A 15,370-nucleotide genomic window follows, 5' to 3' on the forward strand; every position below is an offset into this window, starting at 1 on the left:
AGTGCTGTGCTGGATCAGACCAAGGGTCCACCTAGTCCAGCATCCTGTTCACACAGTGGCCAAGCAGTTGTCGACCGGGAACCCACAAGCAGAGCATGAGCACAAAAGTGCCCTCCCACCCATGTTCCCCAGCAGCTGGGGTACATGGGCTCACTGCCTCTGGTACCGGAGGGAGCACAGAGCCATCAGGACTAGTAGCCACTGATAGCCTTCTCTTCCACGAATTTGTCCCACCCCCTTTTAAAGCCATCCAAATGGGTGGCCATTGCTACATCTCATGGAAGTAAATTCCATAGCTGAACTATGCGCAATGGTACCCACCTGTTGCGCCGTTGACGTGGCTGGTGGCGCCCAGAATACAGCCTCTGAAGACGATCTTAGCAACTGGGCAGGAACATAAGGATCCACTGTTCAGAGAATGAGTTTGCTTGTAGTACATTCAGCCTTCCCCAACCTGGTGCCCGCCAGATGTGCTGGACTGAAACACCCATCATGCTTGCTGGGAATGATGGGTATTGCAGTCCAAGGATTCTGGAAGGCCCCAGGTTGGTGAAGGCTGGTAATATAGGATTAGCCATGACCAAGCAATTGAGCCTCCATGTTCGTATACTGTCTACCTCGAAATACCAGAAAGCTGGAGGATGAACAAGAAAGAGAGGGCATCACCTTGATGACCTGCTTGTGAATACCTCTAGCTGGCCACTGTTGGAATCAGGATCCTGGATGAGATGCAGGGACCTTTGTTCAACTAACTCCACAGTTGTAGCTTGTGTGGTGCCAGTTCCATTCTGGGCACCGATATGTCTTGACTGCTTGCTTTCTATCTGTGTACACAGCCCCAAAAGACACTCGTGCCTTTGTCCAACCCAAAACATGCATGCTCCTTTTTGTCCCAATGCAGAGATGATCATGATGGTGTTTTTCCAGTACAGCTCTTAATCAGATCCAGATCTTTAAAAATGGGGGGGGGGGGGGCTAAAGAAAGCCCTGGTTGTTTCAGTAGTGGATCATTTGATCAAGGAGCATTGATTTGGGGGCCAAACCTGAAACAAACAAGCTCGATCCATGTGGGGAGAGGAGAAAGACACAACCCTCCAAGTTTGTCTTGGCAAAATGTGGGAGATTAAAGCCACCACGAAATGGAGATTTATTTTCAATCCATCCAACCGTGGTGGGTGACATTTTCTTGGCGGTCCTCGCAAAATGGGGAGTCTTGCCAAAAAACCCTGTATTTTCCCCTCCTGCTTTTCTTATTATCACTGTTATTACTATAAGTGGTGGTGCTGTTACCACTGGCCAACAGGGCAGACTTCCAGGAGGCCCTGTGTTTGGAGGGCTCTCAAATTACGCTAGAGAGGAGGCAGCACTACGCCACAACAGCATGCTAGGAAGTGAAGTGTGGCACCAGCATCCAAGGCTGCAGCTGCATACCATTTAAATTTTAATGATTTTCCCCAGAGCAGGGGTGGCAGTGGGATCAGCCAATCAGATGCTAGCTGAGGAAGTGCTTTCCTGTGGCCAATGAGGTCAGTGGAGAAGTGAGGGGGCAGGCTGAGCCCTCCCCCTCCAGAAATGCCAGTCCACCAATTACTGGTGCAGCCCATTTTCACGGTTCACTGCCCCTGGGGCTTAAGTAAAACCCAGATTCCTCCAGACCTTTCCAGATCCTGTTGTAGCACCATCCCAAATCTACCATCTTCTGCACTAGCTCAGGGTGGGGAACCGCTTTCAGCCTGAGGGCCAAGTGCAATTTTGGGAAAGCTCTTGGGGGCTACATTCCAGTGGTGGGTGGGGCCAAAGGCAAAAGTACAAAAAAAACCCAGCCAGTTGTAGCTTAAAGCTCGTAGTGCCAGTAACGAAGCCTTAGGAAAGGCAGCTCAGCTTTTAGAAAGGGGCACAACTGCACAAAAGTCAGGAAACCACCAAATGATTGGTGGTTGGGGGAAAGGGGCAGGGCCAGAGGAAAGGAGTGTGGCCAAATGGAGAACCCTGGGTTGGAACCTCAGGAGAGCATGATTTGGCCCATCAGCCTGAGGTCCCCCACCCCTGCTTTAGCTCTACCTCCTCCCTCTCCCAGGAAGAGCAAACCAGGATTTTTGAAATAAAAATGGGCATCCCTTTTGCCCACCCCATGACTCTGAAGAGAAGACAGTCAATACAGGTGGGAACACCTGTTCCCTTGTTTTCCCCACTCCAATTGTCCAGGGTGGGAGCTCAGCACACTTGTCTCCCACCACACACACACACACACACACACAGAGAGAGCACACAGGGGGAGGCAGGATGGCATGAGAAGAACACCCTGTGAGATTTTTGCTCGCCAGCTCTTAATGTGTCAGTTTGGGCTTGACACACACAAATGGTATCACAAGAAATTAAGGGGGGGCTTTGCTGGATCAAGCCAAAATATCCACACTGCCCAGTGGATGTTGCCAAGTATCTGGTATTTAGTGATAGGTTGTTTCTGAAAATGGAGGTTCTATTTAACTTCCATTCGAGAGGCTGATCTCCAGAAGAAGACCCCTGCCAGATCAGACCAATGGCCCATCTCTTTATAAAAAAACATCTAAGCCAGCCACCATCACTGTGCCTTGCAGTGGCAGCTAGTTTCATTAGTTAATTGAAGGTCACGCAAAGAAATATTGCCTTTCGTCAGTTCTGAGTCTCTGGCCCACTGGCTTCACTGGGTGCCTCACCTGTGTTCTAGTATTTGGGGACATCCAGAAACATTGATGTTTCTATGTAACATAGAACATTGATGTTACTATGAAGCCATAGTAACACCCATATACATTTCTGATTCATATCTTCAGCCTTATAAATTTTCAGGCATTAAACTGAAACAAAAACAAACAGAAAAAGTTTCTGAAGAAACTTCAGAAAGGCATTTGTCGAGCTTCCATGTCCAATCTCCAGGAGATGAATCTGCTGGCCAATGGTGAGTGGCTGTTTCCCAGCCTGCAACAGTCCCCTGCAGTAGCCCATTCTGAGTTTATCAAAAGCACAAGCTGCTTTTTGGACTGCAAGCACTGACTTTACAGATGTCTCTGGGCGTTGCGCATGGGTGCCATTCACTTGTGCCTTTCCCAACCTCTTCTCTTGGCTGCCCAATGTGTTTTTGCAATTGTGAACCATTTTGTTTGCTCTGTGGTTTTGCACAAGGAAACGTAAGAACAGGGAAAGAAGGATTGCTGTTTGGTTTTTAAAATCAGCTTGCTTTGTGCATCTCAGCAGGAGTCCCTTTCAAATTGTCTAAATATCAGGATCTCCAGTCAGGAGTACATTCCGAGGAGGAATGAGTGAATCTGTCCCTTTTTGTTTCACGCTGTTTTTCATTTCACTGGCTTTTCATTCGTCTCAGCAGATTTCTGCATCACAACTTTGGCCCCTGAAAAGTCTGCGTACACATTTCTCCTTGGGGGTGTGGTGATGGGGACAGTCATGACAAGTGCATGTACGTCAACATTGCCTGCTATGCCACTGCAAATGCGCATCCTTTTGCCTTCCCTTCTCCCAAAGTCATCGCCTCCCACCACCATAACACCCTCTGCCCAGCACTACATCTATAGCGGCCCCAGCTTCCTGTTGGAGATGGCGTCGTGACCGGCTCTTCGCTGCATCTCTCCCGAGTTTCAGCTTTAAAAATAGCCCTTTGAGACTGTCGCATTATCTGGGTATTTGCAACTAAACTTGCTTAAGCTTTTGTTTTCTGTTTCTGCACTTATATTTGCTTGTTGTGCTTTCGGAGGTGAGAGGAGGATGGCAACATCGAAAGGAAAGAAAAGCTTGGGAATGCTGCCTACCCCCTCTAATTGCCCCCCACCTGCAAAGGTTTCTAAAGAAGCAACAGAGGGAGAGGAGTTGCTTGTTTTGATAAAAAAATATGTCCTCGCAGCTATCAGTGCAGTCAAAGAAGCTGAAACAGCTTGAACAGCTCAAACAGCTGGACTAGCTGAACATGATTCAGGATTTCATCACTACTCTTCAAGGGTCTCTGGACTCAATGAATGTCTTCAAAAGATGGAGTCAAAAGTTAATCCACTTGAAGACCAGGTTACTGCTCATGAAACTGCAATGGATGCCTCTCATAGTGTACTGTCTGCTCGAATTTCTGAACTGGAGACCTTTGCTTGGAGAGCTAATCTGCGTATTCTTGGCCTCAGAGAGTTGGCTACAGATCTCCATCTTGCTGAGTTCATGGATACATTTCTGCGTGAGTTATTGGCTTTGTCTTCTGGTTTTCCACTTGATATTGAGCATGCCTATCGTGTTCCCAGTTCTACGCAAGGTCCTAGAGCAGGGCCAGTTATCGTTCAGTTTCTACAGGCTTCCACTAAAGAATATCTGCTGCGTACAACAAGAGAGAGAGGAGAGCTTCGGTGGGGGCCAACCAACAACAAGATTATACTCTTTCCTGATTATACCAAAGAAATCTCTGATAGAAGAAGACAATTTACCAAGGTGAGAAATTTGGTAAAGCAAATTAATTTGCAATTCCACAACAAATATCCTGCCACATTTTGCATTCTTTTTGAAGGCCAGATGAAGAAGTTTTTAAGTTCGGATGCTGCAGAATCATCTCTCACTGCCATTAAAATTAAAATGAAAGATCCATCTTCTTCAGCTTCTTGAATTGGAATTCAGCCATTTTCTATTTTTCCCCCCTCTGGCTGCTCTCAGTATTAAGTTTTGTTGGGGTTCTGTAGTTGATAAGAAGTCTGGGCAACATGCCAGATAAAATGTATTGCATACTACTGCTTCCCCCCACCTTTTTTCTATTCTTCCCCCCGCCCTTTTTTTTCTTTTCTTCTCCTTTTGCATATGTATAACTATGTATATATAATTTCTGTTTTTGAGTGTGTTAATTTACACATTTTGAGTAAATACAGGTTATATGTAACTACTATTCGGTCGAGGCCTTGGTCACACTATGGAATGGCGAGATGGGAAGGGCCATCGATACCATCGCTCCCAAGCGCCCACTCCGGTGCTGTGGAGCCCGAAATTCACCTTCGTTTACAGAAGATCTACAGGCAATGAAACAGGCCGGACGACAGCTAGAGTGCAGGTGGTGCAGGTCTCAGAGCGAGTACGACCGGCGATTAGCAAAGACTCTTGGTTGTGCCTTTTATGCGGCCGTGAGGATGGCAAAAAAATCTTATTTCACGTCTGTTATTTCATCCTCAAATTGTCGCCCAGCAGAGTGGTAAAGAGCCTCTTGGGATCTGGCTCAGGCTCAGAGAAACTGGGACTGGAACCCTCAGTGATCTGCTGTGATAAGTTTGCTAGGCACTTCGAGGAGAAAGTCGCTCGTATTCGCTCAGAACTTGACGCCACAGTTATTGCAGAGTCTGGCAGGGTGTCCAGTGTTCCGTCCGGTTGTGTTTCCTGGGATCAGTTTCAGTTGTTGCAGCCTGATGATGTGGACAAGATGCTTGAATCAGCCCGTCCCACCACACGTAAGCTTGACCCTTGCCCATCTTGGCTAATCCGATCTAGCAGGGGTGGATTGGCTGCGTGGGTCCAGGGGGTGGCAAATGCTTCGCTCTGTCAGGGGGTGGTGCCTGCTGCCTTGAAGGAGGCTATAGTGCGCCCTCCCTGGACCCAGAGGTGCGTGAGAACTATTGCCCCATTGCCAATATCCCCTTTTTGGGCTTCAGATGTTCTTGGAGGAAACGGATTATCTGGACCCATTTCAGTCTGGTTTCAGGCCAGGGTACGGCACTGAAACGGCCTTGGCTGCTCTGACTGACGACCTACTCGGGGTGAAAGACAGGGGGAGTGCTACCCTGATCTTCCTGGATCTCTCAGCGGCTTTTGACACCGTTGATCGTGGTGTCGTACCGGATCGGCTCGGCGGGATGGGAGTTGGGGGCACTGTGCTACAGTGGTTCTGCTTCTACCTGCGGGCCGATTCCAGAGAGTGGTACTGGGGGATTCCTGTTCTACCCCATGGCTATTTAGCTGTGGGGTGCCACAGGGTTCTATTCTATCCCCCATGCTGTTCAACATCCATATGAAGACGTTGGGAGAGGTCATTAGGAGTCTGGGGGCGGGGTGTCACCAGTACACTGGTGACGCTCAGCTCTATTTCTCCTTGTCGTTGGAGTCAGCTGGGGCGGTGAAGGTGCTCTGGACCAGTGCCTGGAGGCTGTAATGGGCTGGATGAGAGCCAATAAACTGAAGCGAAATCCTGACAAGGCGGAAGCTCTGTGGACTGGTGGTCCCCGAGTCCGGGAATTGGGTAAGCGACCTGTCCTGGACGGGGTTGCACTCCCCCTGAAGGAGCAGGTGCGTAGCTTGGGAGTACTCCTAGATCCATCCCTGTCACTGGAGCCCCAGGTGGACTCCGTGGCCCGGAGTACTGGGCGCCAGCTTCGGCTGATCCGCCAGCGACGGCCTTTCCTGCACAGGGATAACCTGGCCACAGTAGTACATGCGCTGGTAACTTCCCGATTAGACTACTGCAACGCGCTTTACATGGGGCTGCCCTTGAAGACGACTCGGAAGTTGCAGCTAGTGCAAAATGCTGCAGCTAGTCTGCTGACCGGAACACCCCATAAAAACCATATAACACCGGTTTTAAAGGAATTGCACTGGCTGCCAATACGCTTCGGGTCGGAATTCAAGGTTTTGGTAATGACATTTAAAGCCCTAAGCAGCTTGGGGCCTCAATATTTGAGGGAGCACCTCTCCCTATATATGCCTGCCCGAGAACTGAGATCTGTTGGAGGGGCCCTCCTCTGTGTCCCACCAGGATGAGACATACACTATGGTGGAATGTGGAAGAGGGCCTTCTCTGCTGTGGCACCTTGGTTGTGGAATGCCCTCCCCTTGGAGGCCCGATTGGCGCAGACATTGGTCTCGTTTCGGCGCCAAGTAAAAACATGGCTTTTTACCAAAGCCTTTGAGGGCTAAATGCATTACCTAGCACATTGTTTTAACTGTTTTAGACTTGAACTGGTTTTAGCTTGTTTAATGGTTTAATATGCTTTTAGCTGTTTAAATTATTTATTGTTTTATACTGTTTACATTGACATTATCTGTATGCCACCCTGAGATCTTAATGATATAAGGCGGGATAGAAATGTTTTAAATAAAATAAAATAATATTATATTAAATTTAGCTTAATAAGGTTATGTAGGTGCATATGTGTGTGTGTGTATGAATATATCTCCAGAAAAAATATTACTTGAAATAACCCATTTGGATGATGATGATGATGATGATGATGATGATGATTTTCTTCTTGTTGGTTAAATTTGCATGTTTGTAATTTTGCTCTGTGTATGTATTCAATATGAGGGAGGGGCCTAGCTGAGCATCACAGTTGCACATCAGTCCAAACAGAAGGCAAATGTTTTTATTTTTTGTTTTTGTTAAGGTTTTTGTTGTTGTTTTGTTCTGTTAGGGGGGTTGGGGCACTTTTTATGGTTTGTAGACACAAATGGTATTATTTTAGTTTCATTTTTATTTTGTTTGTTATTTTCAACTATTGTTTATATTTCTGAATAATTTTAATTTTTTTCTCAGTTTCTACATGATAAAAACTACTTTGATGATGTCTGAAATGGTTAGTCCTAAATGTAAACTAAGGATGCATTTGATATACTATTCATGGTATATAAATTTAGTCATTGTTTGTAAATTTGGAAAGATGTGTTTGGGCGGAGGGGCAAATAATTAGCAAATACTTAATAACATGATTTCATGGAACATCAAGGGGCTGTGAAATGTAAACAAACAGAAAAGGGTTCTTACTAAGTTAAGGGAGCTTAATGCTGACATGGCCTTCTTACAAGAAACCCATTTGATGGCTGCAGATGGACAGATGTTGCGAAAGGACTGGGTTGGGGAGGCCTATGTCACAGATACCTCAACACGGTGTAAAGTGGTTGCGATTTTAATTCATAAGCAACTTTCTATTTCAGTTCAACAGGTGATTCTTGATACTGAGGGGCATTTTTTGATCTTGGTAGGGAAGTATATGGGCAAATTAATTGCTATGATCAATGTATATGGGCCAAATATTGATTCTCCAGCTACGTGTCATGATTGTTTTGCTAAACTGATCTCACCTATGATTATTTGATTGTGGGTGGGGACTTTAACGAGGTCTTAGATCCTTCATTAGATAGGAGAACACCTTCTCCCAAGTCCCAGCCTGCGGTGAGACTGGCACTCCAGGCTTACATGATGGAATATGGTTTAATTGATGCTTGGAGAATTTTACATCCTGCCAACAGAGAGTATACTTTTAATTCACCTGTTCACCATAATTGCTTTAGATTAGACTATTTTTTTATGTCTACATCTTTAGTATGTCAAACCAAAGATTACAAGATTGAAACATTGGTAGTGTCAGATCATGCCCCAGTATGTTTGGAACTGCAATTTTCTGACACTCCTAGGGCCCCCAGTCTTTGGCATTTTAATGTTTCTCTTCTCAATGATGAGAAGTTTAAAACCCAGATGTTAGCTGAACTAACAGAGTATTTTTACTAACAAGGGTGCAGCAGGTTCGTTCGCCATTGAATGGGAAGCTAATAAAGCTTTTATAAGGGGCCGAATTATCTCTTATGCTTCTTATCAAAAGAAGCTTAAAAAACTCAACAGACACTTTTAAACAAGAAGCTGAAATCACTAATGACTCAGTTTGCCACTTCCCCCACTTCACAACTTTATCAAGAGCTGCAGAATACTAAACATGAGCTGAATAATATTCTTTCACAGCAGGTGGAATTTGCTCTGACCTGCTGTCTATGACAGAAATATTGGGAAAGTGGTGAACGTCCCAGTAAGATCCTTGCACATCATCTTAAACAGGACCAACATCGAAATGTCATTTCACCTATTGAAGATGAAAGTGGCAAAGTATATACTTCTCCTACAGACATAAACTCACAATTTTTAAAGTTGTATTCTGATCTGTATAGTACCAGTAATAAGATACCAGAGCAAGATATAGATGCTTTTTCCCCCTCAGCTTAATCTTCCATGTTTAGATTCTTCACAACAACAGCTCCTGTTAGCTCCTCTGCATTTAGAGGAAATTATGAGTGCAATAATGAAAATGAATACCAGGAAATCACCCGTACCAGATGGATTCCCAATGGTATAAAACATTCTCTAGTTTTTTAGCCCCAAAGTTGTATTGCCTCTATAACCATATTTTTGAGGCGGGCACCCTTTCTTCATCATTAAATGACGCTTATATTACTGTGATCCCTAAGCTTGGCAAGGACCATACCTATTGTGCTAACTATCGACCCATATCATTAATTAATGTAGATATCAAAATATTAACAGCAATCTTGGCCTATAGATTGCAACAAGTCATTTATTTATTTATTTATTTATTAATCGCCCATCAGGCTGATCACCCAGCCACTCTGGGCGATGTACAACAAAACAGTTAAAACAATAAAATTCTACATTAAAAACATCATAAAAAATACCCTAACCCACCCCGAATGCCTGCCTGAACAACCACGTTTTTAATGCGCGGTGGAAGTTCATTAAAGAGGGGGCATGGCGGAGTTCCCTAGGGAGGGAGTTCCACAGAGTGGGGGCCGCCACAGAGGGGGCCGCATTGGTTAGACCAGACCAGGTGGGATTCATTAAAAATAGAAAGGGGGTGATAATCTTAGATTATTTGTTGATCTAGTTGCTTTAAACTCTGAAAGAACTGACCAGGCGGCCATCATTTCTGTGATGACTAATTTTGGTTTTCCTATAGAATTTTTGAAATGGGTTAAAATTTTATACTCAGCTCCTAGAGCGAGAGTAACAACCAACGTTTTATTTTTGGCTTTTTTTTTACTTGGGCAGGGCACCAGATAAGGTTGTCCACTCTCCCCGTTGATATTCAACTTATGTTTGGAACCCCTGGTGTGTGCTATTACAAAAAATACTAGTATTCATGGATTTGTCCAGTTTGGTTTAGAATACAAAATTAGCCTTTGTGCTGATTTTTTGTTGTTGTTTCTCTCGAGTCGTTGGTTCCAGCTTTGATTAAATTGATTAATACCTTTGGTGAATTGTCCAGCTATTCAATTCATTGGTCAAAGTTGGAAATAATGCCGATTGGAGATAGGGCATATTCTAGTGTATTAGCCAATTGGCAATTTCGAGGGTGCCCAGAGGTCATTACTTGGAAATAATTATCCCTAGAGATATATCTCAAAACATTAGGTTAAATTCAAACAAGTTGATTAATGATATTTCACGAGCTATAGATAGATAGGCAACTTTAAAGTTGAGTTTATGGGGTAAGGAGAATACACTTAAGATAAATACCATTGTTGTTTATTCGGTCAGTCGCTTCCAACTCTTCGTGACTTCATGGACCAGCCCACTCCAGAGATTCCTGTTGGCTGTCACCACCCCCAGCTCCCCCAAGGTCGAGTCCATCACCTCCAGAATATCATCCATCCACCTTGCCCTTGGTCGGCCCCTCTTCCTTCCACTTTCCCTAACATCAGCATCTTCTCCAGGGTATCCTGTCTTCTCATTATGTGGCCAAAGTACTTCAGTTTTGCCTTTAATATCATTCCCTCAAGTGAGCAGTCTGGCTTTATTTCCTGGAGGATGGGCTGGTTTGATCTTCTTGCAGTCCAAGGCACTCTCAGAATTTTCCTCCAGCACCACAGTTCAAAAGCATCTATCTTCCTTCGCTCAGCCTTCCTTATGGTCCAGCTCTCGCAGCCATAGGTTACTACGGGGAATGCCATTGCTTTCACTATGCGGACCTTTGTTGTCAGTGTGATGTCTCTGCTCTTCACTATTTTATCAAGATTTGTCATTGCTGTCCTCCCAAGAAGTAAACGCCTTCTGATTTCCTGGCTGCAGTCAGCGTCTGCAGTAATCTTTGCGCCTGGAAAGACAAAGTCTGTCACTGCCTCCACATTTCCTCCCTCTATTTGCCAGTTATCAATCAAGCTGGCTGCCATAATCTTGGTTTTTTGAGGTTTAACTGCAACCCAGCTTTTGCACTTTCTTCTTTCGCCTTCGTCATGAGGTTCCTCAGCTCCTCCTCACTTTCAGCCATCAAAGTGGTATCATCTGCATATCGGAGATTGTTGATGTTTCTTCCAGCGATTTTAACTCCAGCCTTGGCTTCATCAAGCCCAGCACGTCGCATGATGTGTTCTGCGTACAGGTTGAATAGGTAGGGTGAGAGTATACAACCCTGCCGTACTCCTTTCCCAATCTTAAACCAGTCCGTTGTTCCGTGGTCTGTTCTTACCGTTGCTACTTGGTCGTTATACGGATTCCTCAGGAGGCAGACAAGACGACTTGGTATCCCCATCCCACCAAGTACTTGCCACAATTTGTTATGATCCACACAGTCAAAGGCTTTAGAATAGTCAATGAAACAGAAATAGATGTTTTTCTGAAACTCCCTGGCTTTCTCCATTATCCAGCGGATAGTGGCAATTTGGTGTCTAGTTCCTCTGCCTTTTCTAAACCCAGCTTGTACATCTGGCAATTCTCGTTCCATGAATTGCTGGAGTCTACCTTGCAAGATCTGGAGCATTACCTTACTGGCATATGAAATAAGTGCCACTGTTCGATAGTTTGAACATTCTTTGGTGCTTCCCTTTTTTGGTATGGGGATATAGGTTGATTTTTTCCAATCTGTTGGCCATTCTTGTGTTTTCCAAATTTGCTGGCATATGGCATGCATCACCTTGACAGCATCATCTTGCAAGATTTTAAACAGTTCAGCTGGGATACCATCGTCTCCTGCTGCCTTGTTATTAGCAATGCTTCTTAAGGCCCATTCAACCTCACTCTTCAGGATGTCTGGCTCTAGCTCACTGACCACACCGTCAAATCTATCCCCGATATTATTATCCTTCCTATACAGATCTTCCGTATATTCTTGCCACCTTTTCTTGATCTCTTCTGCTTCTGTTAGGTCCTTGCCATCTTTGTTTTTGATCATACCTATTTTTGCCTGGAGTTTACCTCCGATGTTTCTGATTTTCTGGAAGAGGTCTCTTGTTGTTCCTATTCTATTATCTTCTCCCGCTTCCGTGCATTGCTTGTTTAAAAATAATTCCTTATCTCTTCTGGCTAACCTCTGCAATTTTGCATTTAATTGGGCATATCTCCCCCTATCACTGTTGCCTTTTGCTTTCCTTCTTTCTTGGGCTGCTTCCAGGGTCTCAGCAGCAGACAGCCATCTTGCCTTCTTGGTTTTCTTTTTCTTTGGGACGTTTTTTGTTGCTGCCTCCTGAACAATGTTGCGAACTTCCATCCATAGTTCTTCTGGGACCCTATCTACTAAATCTAGTCCCTTAAATCTGTTCTTCACCTCCACTGCATATTCATGAGGAATATTAGTGAGCGCATATCTCACTGATCTGTGGGCCTTCCCTATTCTCTTTAGTCTGATTCTAAATTGTGCAATAAGAAGTTTGTGATCTGAACTACAATCAGCTCCAGGTCTTGTTTTTACCGACTGCATAGATGTCCGCCACCTTTGGCTACAAAGGATGTAGTCAATCTGATTTCGGTGTCGACCACCTGGTGAAGTCCATGTATAAAGTCATCTCTTAGGTTGTTGGAAGAGAGTGTTTGTCATGCGCAGTGAGTTGTCTTGGCAAAATTCTATCAGCCTATGTCCTGCTTCATTTTGTTCTCCCAGATGATGCTTGCCTGTAATTCCAGGTGTCGTTTGATTGCCCACCTTAGCATTCCAGTCTCATGTAATGAAAATAACATCTTTGTTTGGCGTAATATCCAGTAGGTGCTGCAGATCCTCATAGAACTGATCTACTTCTGCTTCTTCAGCATCTGTGGCTGGGGCGTATATTTGGATCACTGTGATGTTAAATGGCTTACCCTGAATTCGAATTGAGATCATTCTGTCATTTTTTGGATTGTATCCAAGCACTGCTTTAGCCACTTCATTATTAATTATGAAGGCTACTCCATTTCTTCTGTGGTCCTCTTGTCCACAGTAGTAGATCTGGTGGCCATCTGATGTGAAGTGGCCCATTCCAGTCCATTTCAGTTCACTGACACCCAAAATGTCTATGTTTAATCTTGACATCTCCCCAATAACCACATCCAATTTGCCCTGGCTCATAGATCTTGCATTCCAGGTTCCTATGGTGTGTTGATCTTTAGAACATCGGAGTCGTCGTTCACCACCAGCACCATCGGCTGCTAGCCGTCCTTTCGGCTTTGAGCTAGCTGCGTCATCACGTCTGGGGCTAGTTGAACTTATCCTCTGTTCCTCCCCAGTAGCATTTTGACCATCTTCCGACCTGGGAGTCCCATCTTCCGATGGTATACCGACATATCTCTGGTTGTACTGATCCATTTAGTTTTCATGGCAAGAATACTGGGGTGGGTTGCCGTTTCCTTCCCCAGGGATCGTATTTAGTCTGACCTCTCTGCCATGACCTTCCCGTCTTGGGTGTCCCTTCACGGTTTAGCACATGACGCCATTGAGGTGCTCAAGCTCCAGCATCACGACAAGGTAATGATCTCCTTTGCTGAAGATGAATACCATACCTTGAATTATTTATGTTATACGTGGGATCCCTATACTGGCAAATCTGTCCAAAAACTTAATGCTTTGTTTTGTAAATTCTTCTGGGGTTCCTCTCCACCAAGAATATCTTTTAAAAGGATGCAACTTCCAATTAATGCATGTGGGTTTGGTTTTCCGGATCTAGCTATGTACCATCAGGCCTATTTGCTGACCTCTACTAAATTTTTGGTCTTTTCCACTCAGATTGGATTTCCACCTTGGCCAGCATTTGGAATCTTCTTGTCAGGAGCCTCTCTCCAAATGGATGGCATTAGGTTCTCGGCATATTAAGGCAGACAGAGCTCCTCCCACAATCCTGGCAGTTAGAGAAGTGTGGCGCATAATGTCACTTCAATGACAATTTGAGCCATTTTCCCATGCTAACTTTATGGGGTAATCCAGATGTAAGAATTGGAAAGAAAATGTTCTTATGGAGGACCTGGACAGATAAAATGATCTTTACCCTGGATCAATTAGTGGGTGTTGATGATGAGTTTTTGCCATTTTCAACTTTGCGAGATCAGTTTGATTCGCCTGCTACAGCGGAACGGCTGTACTTGCAATTGAAACATTTGTTGGTATCCAGATTCGGTCCTGCTGCTTTTACTGCCTCGGAGTCTCCTTTGCTATTGGAAACACTTATTGGAGCTGACCAGGTATAGCGACCCACGATTCATGTTTATAAACATTTATTATAAATGAATAAATATGATACAAGTGGTTTACAGCAGGAATGGAACAGGGAATTGGATCGTCCTATTTTGTTTAATCAATGGACTGCTGTCTTGGCATCTGTATTTCATTTCAACAGATCTTCAGTTACACCTTATTCAGCAAAAATGTTTGTTTCGGGTCTATTGGATGGCACAACCTCTTTTTAATAAAGGCTTGTCAACTTCGGCTAATTGTTGGAGGTATAATGCAGTCAATATTTCTCTTATTCACATATTTTGGAAATGCCCAGCGGTTGCCTCCTTTTGGGAGGAAGTTATTATATGGATAAATGTGGTATTGGAAAGCTCTTTAATATTTACTGATGGACATGTTCTCTTAAACTATTCACCTGTTTTTTGGAATGTAACACATGGTCAGTGTAAATGGATCTTTCATGCCCTTTTGGTTGCTAAAAGACTGATACTACGATACTGGAAGGATAAAAGCTCACTGCCTATAACACAATGGACTGAAGACTTAACAACGCCAGCAACACTTGAAAAAGTGGTATATAGGCGTAACCTGCAAATGGCCTTATATGCGGATATTTGGTCTGCTTCTACTGAAGTTTATGTATAGCCTATTGTTTTTCCTTTTTTTTCTTTTCTCGAGTATTGTAATATTTGAAACTGAGGATTTTAGAATATGTTGCATTTTTATTTTTATTTTGTTCTTTGTTTTTAATTTTGCTTTGTTTTGTTGTTTTCTGTTTGTTTTGTTTTCTTAAAATTCACAATAAAAAATGGGGGAAAAAATGTGCATCCTTTTGCAAGCAGTTCTCCCCCATCCAAATATAATGTGTGTTTTTGTGTGTGCTGTTTCCCCTAACAGACACACTTTTTCAGTCGCAAACAGCATCACAAAATCCCCAAAAGTATGGAACTAGGAGTACAAGAATTCTCTGGTTAATGTATGCCTTCTGAACATGTGAATTTGGTACATTTGTGTAAACAGTTCAGCCAAACCAGTTTCTCCTCCATCCCTCATATCCAAAGAGAAATGATCAGGAAGGTGAAAACCAAGTCCTATGAGGACTGGTTGGAAGATCTGGATATGTTTTAGCCCGAAGAAGAGAAGATTAAGGGGAAACATGATCCTCATCTTCA

The sequence above is a fragment of the Heloderma suspectum genome, chromosome W (assembly GCF_057233095.1).
Source record: "Heloderma suspectum isolate Gila_16-S chromosome W, 16-S_ref, whole genome shotgun sequence".
Classification (NCBI taxonomy): domain Eukaryota; kingdom Metazoa; phylum Chordata; class Lepidosauria; order Squamata; family Helodermatidae; genus Heloderma; species Heloderma suspectum.